Source organism: Scylla paramamosain, chromosome 33, assembly GCF_035594125.1.
Source record: "Scylla paramamosain isolate STU-SP2022 chromosome 33, ASM3559412v1, whole genome shotgun sequence".
Classification (NCBI taxonomy): Eukaryota; Metazoa; Arthropoda; class Malacostraca; order Decapoda; family Portunidae; genus Scylla; species Scylla paramamosain.
Window position 1 is genome coordinate 147,501 of NC_087183.1, and position 7,500 is coordinate 155,000.

Sequence of the window (7,500 nt, forward strand, 5' to 3'; positions counted from 1 at the left end):
TTCACTTCGTGCTTTGCGTTGTTCAACCTTCATTTTCTCCTGGGAGCTGTCCTCTCTCACCCCTTCCTTTGCCTTGCCTTCTTTAGAGTGGTGTCTTGTGTTTTACCATGAAACTGCTTTCGTGCTTTTTTTTTCGATCATATTTCATCGTATCTTTAGTATTTTTGTTTCCCCGTAGTTTTGCCGCGTGGCGCCGTTTTATCCTGTTGTTGTGGCGTTTAGAATGAAGCAATTAATATCACTTCTTGTCTAACGCCCCCTGCTGCCCATCAGTAAGAGGAATGGCAGGTGTGAGACTTCCTGCACCGTCCACACTGTCACGAGTTTCACAGAGTTTCACAGAGTTGATCTGTAGCGCCTTGTCATGTCATAAGGACTGTTTTCAAAAGACAAAGAGATTACTTTTCTATCTGAAGAGTATTTTTTCGAATAATGAAACAAAATATTTGTTGAACCTCCCCTAAAAACTTGAAAACCCTCACAACTTGTACTAGAGGCTGCTACAGGCGGTCGAGGAGACACACCGAGACGCTTGCAAATATCCATATCCCAGTGAAGCCGCGTGGTGTGTTCCTCTGTGTCTGCGACAGTTATGCACTTGTTGTCTCCTTGCATTAGTGAAAGGAATGTTCTCATACGCAAGTGCACCTCTCGTGTGTGTGTGTGTGTGTGTGTGTGTGTGTGAGTGTGTGACCGCTAGACTTCGTGTACAGGGAAACCACTTCTCCACTCATCATCTCTCAATGTATCGTGGTCACTTTACACTCATTCTTCTATTCTCTGCTTGTGTACTTTGTTTTATTCAATCCTTGTGTTTTGGTGTATTTTCTCTTCTCTTGTCAGTGTTTACTTAGGTTTAACAGGAAGGTGTGTGTGTGTGTGTGTGTGTGTGTGTGTGCTGGGTTTGACTTTACGAATTTACGAAACTGTTTAAGGCTCATAAATCTCATAATAAAAGTGTCTGTGATTAATATTCACCTCAGTCAAGCTCCCTACATTCATCTATTTAAAGACCCCTTGATAAAACTGCTCTATAACTTCATGAAAATACGCGATTATGTGCTGAAAGATGATTGAGTAAATGGAGACAAAGCTAGTATAGTTACCCCGAGTAAAGCTGCGAATCGTTTTCTGTGGTGAGCGGTCGGGGACGAAAGATAGTGAAAACGGGCGTTTCTCTCCTCTAGACGGACGAGCAGTCACCGGCAACTCAGTTATTCCATGTGTACAGGGAAGTTTTGGGCCTCACTAACTACATGAAAAGAACAAGAATATTCAAGTATCTATGTTCTCTCTCTCTCTCTCTCTCTCTCTCTCTCTCTCTCTCTCTCTCTCTCTCTCTCTCTCTCTCTCTCTCTCTCTCTCTCTCTCTCTCTCTCTCTCCACTATCCCATCATCTTTCTCTCTTTTTCATTTTTTTTTTTTTTTTTGTCCGTTTTCTTTATACGAGCAGTCATTGGGTGTTGTTTTTCACACTGGTGTCATGCTGCTTAATTTTGCGGTTATTGTCACACCTTATTAACATAGTCATCGCTCGTGTCACCTCCATTTTCCTTATTCCTTCTATCTCATTATCACGCTCTTGTTTCATTCTTTTCCTTCTTTCCTTTCCATCTCTCTCCTTTTTTCCTCCTTGTCACTCTCGGTCTCAGCTTTCTCCCATCTGTCACTCTCTCTCTCTCTCTCTCTCTCTCTCTCTCTCTCTCTCTCTCTCTCTCTCTCTCTCTCTCTCTCTCTCTCTCATCTACCTTACAATTCTCACCTCTTTCCCTTCACTGTTGCCTCTCCTCCCATTCTTCTCTCCTTGGCCCTCTTCCTGCACCTCTCAGTTCTCTTTCGCCTCCATATTCGTGGTGGGCAGCCCGGCGCTAACAGCCACAGACAGGCTACCATACATGTCCCTTCTCTAGCATCATGAGTTGTGGCGGCGGCTCCAGCAGTCTTCCCAAGCACTCCTCACGCTGGCGGGAACTACTGGCCGGAATGGTGAGGGCCCCGCAGCGCCACAGGTGTATTAAGACTCGGGAGTGCGAGCTTTCTTGTACCCTGATGTGTTGGGTTGCAGCGTTTGTAGGTACACGTTCCTCTGTTTTGTTTTATGAGGTATCATGACTGTTGTTACTGTTACTGTGACTGAAGCCAAGCAAGGGACGAGAGTTAGGAAGCTTGGAGAGGCTGGAGTGTCAAGAACTGTGGTGTTTTCACTTGGGTTTTCTTTTCTTTCCATCTGGTTGTGACAGCCTCCGTTGGGGACTTGCGCCTTCTCCCCACATGAGTGGCACCAAGTAAGGGACAAGGAAAAGAAGGGAAAAAGATAAGTAATGGGAAGAAGAAAATATTTATATGGTAAATGCTACTACGTCCAATGATTTTTCTTTTAAATTATTGCAAACTTTTATTACTTGGCAGTGAACGCTAAAATATCAAAATTTGTGTAGTAACAGTTTAAGTTTAATAGCAATATACAAGGAAATATAGTTAACATGCACCAACGGTAGGCTGACGTTACCTGTGTGTCAAAGGTGAAGAAATCTCTGGATCTGAGATAACCTGACAGCGAGTGAAGGGTGAGGGACCATTAATCTGGCAGTGTACAGGGACGCCGCCTCAGCGACGCCTCAGAGCCAACACGCAATGGAAGAGCAACATTTCCTGCAATGAAGCGTTTGTGTTCTTGCATCTTTTTCACACAAACACTTGTACCAGTGATACTATCGCCGCTCCAGTCATCACACCATCACAGCCACAACAGTTACAAGTTCACCTGTCCATATGCACCACATTTATTGCCACAACTAATGCCATGTTCACGACCACACACACTGCCACTGCTAAAACCACCTTCAGCACCACCTCTACCACCACCACCACCACCAACAAGCACATTTGATGCCGGATTTCAAAGCAGACATACCTACACATAAAGGTGATTTCAAATGCTACAAGACAACTACCACGCTACTGTCGAAGAATCTGTTTTTCGTGATGGCGTCGGTCAGAGATGGTAGTGGGCATCCTGAGTCAGACAGAATTTGGTTGGCATTTCTACTTTTATGTTTGTTTCCAGGACAGGACATTACCTGCGCCCCTCGCGTGTGACTGACGGTCCCCCCACTAGTCAAATACAAGGCCACAGAAAAACAAACGGTCAGGTGTCCTGTTGTGTGAAGGTATTTACTAGTCAGCTGCATCCAAAAATGTGGCAATACTGAGTCTTCCCTTTGTCTGAAAACTTTCTTACTTTTCCGCATTCAAAGTTCATCCATTCCTTCACTGAAAAGGATTCCCCCCTCCCCGCTCTCTCTCTCTCTCTCTCTCTCTCTCTCTCTCTCTCTCTCTCTCTCTCTCTCTCTCTCTCTCTCTCTCTCCCCTCTCACTTTCAGTGTCCCTGTGTGTTTGTGTCTTTAATAGCGTCGAGGGCATGCGTTGTCGCTGCTCTCTCTCCTCACTCTGGCCAAAACTAGACCAAACCTCACAAAACTGGCATAAAGGATAAAGTGAAAATAAAATGACAATAAACAAGACATAAACACAAGGCAAACAACAGCAAGTAACGAAATGACAACACGGCGGTTTGATCTTGATCTTGATGCTACAGGTGGTTCGGGAATACTCCAGAACCAGGCCTTTATAACTTTAGCTCCTGTAGGAAAACGGAAAATAATGGCAGACAGAAAAACAGGCATCATGTTTCACACCACTAATTCCTACAACATCTAGCGCGACACGTTTTGTCTTTCACAGCCTCAATCATCCTGTCATTCGTCTCCTCACACCGTCCCAGCAGCAACGCCATCCACTCCCTTCCTGTCTTCTCCACTCTGACGTTCCCCAGTTCCCTCAGCACCACTTGCGTCATCTCATCGCTGTGTCTGGCATACTTCACACACTCCAGCACTACATGCCCCACCGCCTCATCCTCTCCCATGTCACACATCTGGCACACTTTGCTTCAACACTCACACCATCTGTAAAATTATTTGGGAAACACTATCCATTTATTTTTATTCATTTTGTTTAAAGAATGTCAATGTTTGACTCAAGTTTAGGTACACAGCAGCAGCAGAGGTAATGTGAATAGGCAATATATATATATATATATATATATATATATATATATATATATATATATATATATATATATATATATATATATATATATATATATATATATATATATATATATATATATATATATATATATATATATATATTGTGGTGTAGTACTGAACTTAGTGAGGAATGGTGACATGGGCTTCCATGTTTTATATATGCAAATGCATGTTTTGACTATATTTAAACATAAGTGCATATTTATCACTTTTTTTCCTTAACACTTCATATTTTTTTAGTTTTTGTGTGTTTATGATGAATATTGTATATGTAATATTGTCTTAATCATAATTTCTTGTAAATCTCATAATGAACAATTTAAAACAGATTGTGAGCAGGATTATGGCGCACACTTCGTAAGTGGCAGTCCTACACTCAGTTAATACGGTGTAATGAGGTGTATTGGTGCTTTATACACCAAAAACTTGTCTGGCTGTTTTCTTTCCATGTTGCACAAGTAGCACAGTCCCACTCTGAGCTGATGTAAGGCATGTACCGGTGGGTTTCTGTCTTGTTAAGTAAAGGATTATGTTAGTGCGTAGTGTTTGCCTCTTTAGTGCTTCACAAAAAAGTGCCACTCAGCCACAACTCTTATGTAAGTCTTTGTAGTACACCACTGCACAAAACTTATGTCATTTCCCTGTAGATCTTGTTTGTATTTTTATTCCAGTATGCTCAAGCCCACGGGTGATTTCTTTCATTGATATGCAGGCCTCACGTACACTTCATTCTTTGTCAGTGTCGTACTGTATTCGCGGTGATCAGTGAACTGCTGGCTGATGCAGATCTAGTCTTCTCTTGGGGACTTATTGTCTGCATGTTGACAGGCTGGATCAGCAGAGGAGCCGACACCGCACAGCTCGGCGCTCTTCCCCTGTGCCTGAGCAACACTGCGCTGACACGTCTGTCCGATGCAGGGAGGAGACAGCAAGCGAGAGGCGAGGCTTGGCGGAGTTTTGACATGTTAGGCGGTTAGTGTTCTTAACTAGAGTAAATACACTTGAGAAAAGTAATATATGTGGGGAAAAGGTTTTCAGTTCAGGTTTCCCATGAGATGAAAGTAAAAGGCATGTAGAAAGGTTTGTGTTAGCAATTGTAGATGCAGTTATGGTAGAAAGTTTGTGGGAAAGGGAAATTGTTACATGTTAAGTGTCTTGTTGGGGCAATGGAAGTAAGTGGAAGGAAGGAGAGGCTTTGCTAAGTTTAGCCTTGTCTGAGTATTACTGTACTTGATTAGGTTAAAGAGTTGTGAAATTTTTTTTTTCTACACATATTTCAATAGTTCTGGAAATAATATCTTCACATATAGCATACGAGTATAACATGGATGGTGTATTTCACTTGTTAATTTTGAGGGTAATTTCTATAGTGTGCGTCCTTTACTTTTCGTTTTCTCTCACGGTTAAGGCTTCCTGTCGTTCTCTCTCATGGCAGACTATGGTATCTCGCCTCGGGTCGGTTCACCTATCAAACTTTACACATTTTCATTCTTATCTCAGTTATATTTGTGTACTTTGTAATTCCTAAACTGGTGTATACCTTTAAAGGACACTACTACTACTGTGTCATGTGTATAATCACGTTGAAGAAAATAGCCTATCATGTTTACGAATTCAGTTTTTTTTTTTCCTCTCAAAGTCCACCAGACTGATACACTTAAATGTGAAAGGAGTGGTTGTAACCTTTTAGAGGGCTTGGATACCATCTACCATAGTTCCACAACAGAAGGGCACCAAGCAATCCTTTGCGTGAGGCCCCAGGATGCCAGAAAGGGCCTGGTTAATCGCGGAAAGAATACTGGATGACTTGTGATGTCAGAGTAAAAAATCAATAAGGGAGAGGAAAGGAAAGCTTCGAGTGAGGTTAGTCAGTCAATGCAGTAAAAATATAAGAAAGGAACAGCTGATAAGCAATAGGTCTTCTGATCCTGCCAGTGGAGGGAAGTGGAGAGGGAGAGAGAAGATCCTTGCAGATTCCACATACTCAGTAAAGAAATTTGACGGAATGAAGTGAGTGTAGTAGACTAACACGAGAGTAGGAGAGGCCAGCCAGAGATGAGAGAAAAGAAGTGGAGAGGAAGACAAGGAGAGGAATTGTTTGCACACTTGTAGAGTTTTCAACGGTGAAGAGATTGCAATGGGTAACTAATGGTAAGACGAGAGACACCGCGAAGGATGAAGGAACTGCACGAGTGAAGAGAAGTGACGAAGAGAGAAACTCCTTAGAGATTTCTGATACACACTGCAGACTTCCAGAAGATGAAGATGCTGTGATGGATAACTGAAGGGGGACATGAAAGGATGGACGAGTGAAAGGCAGTGAAAGAGAGACATTGCTTAGAGATTTCTGATACACACTGCAGACTTCCAGAAGATGAAGATGCTGTGATGGATAACTGAAGGGGCACATGAAAGGATGGACGAGTGAAAGGCAGTGAAAGAGAGACATTGCTTAGAGATCTCATCATTTTTATAGGGAACTTGAATGCATTGAGAGAGCAAGGGACGCTGGCGGGAATGAAGGACACAGATGAACGAGATGTGAAGACGATAAGAATTGCTTGTATATTAAGAAGACTTGTTATTGTGTAGTAAGCAGCTACAATGGCGATGGATGTGTGGAAAGAAGCAAAGAGGAGATACATGCCTTAGATCTCAGAGTAAGAGAGTTCCTAAGGAATGAAGTGACTGAGAGACTCCACCCAGTAAGACAGGAGTGGCGACGGGCAAGAATGAATGCTGTGGCTCAGTGACATTTAGTGATTACTTGCAGGCTAATGAGATGTATTAGGGAAAGCTGACAAGGTGAAGTGACTCCATTAGTGCCTTTGCCAAGACACAAGTAACTACCTAGAACAGAAGAGATGGCTCACCTGAAAGAAGTGAAGGAGAAAAAATTACTGCAGGTATTGCAGATCACACACACACACACACACACACACACACACACACACACACACACACACACACACACACAAATGCTCCATTTCACTATATTGTGGTGGGCAAGTTTAGCGTCAAGTGTTTATCCTTGGCCAGGAGGCGAGAAGGCGAGGTGGTGAGGGGGAGCCGTGTTCCCGCTGAGTGTCACCTCTGTTTATTTATCTCACAGACGCCACCTGTCCCCCGCTGCCGCCACACTCCACATTACAGTGGAAGGTCCCGGCACAAGCTGTCTGAGGCTCCTGCGAGAACCTGCAAGGCGAGGAGGCGTCACCACGGGAGTGCTTGGCAATAATGCAGCCATGCTATTATAGAAACCTGCTGCTCACACCTCTCTCTCTCTCTCTCTCTCTCTCTCTCTCTCTCTCTCTCTCTCTCTCTCTCTCTCTCTCTACCCCTTCTTGTGGTTTGCAAATACTCAGGTTGTGCCTACACATGCAAGCTA

The 7,500-nt window shown here is 43.3% G+C and overlaps 1 long non-coding RNA gene across 2 annotated transcripts in view; it reads left to right on the forward strand.

Annotated features, from left to right (window-relative positions):
- LOC135089443 (uncharacterized) overlaps positions 1-7,500 on the forward strand; it is a 137,016-nt gene that overhangs the window by 28,525 nt on the left and 100,991 nt on the right. For both annotated transcript variants that reach the window (XR_010261490.1, XR_010261491.1), the window contains exon 3: positions 4,941-5,084. This is a non-coding gene — a long non-coding RNA (uncharacterized LOC135089443). The remainder of the gene's footprint in view (positions 1-4,940; positions 5,085-7,500) is intronic.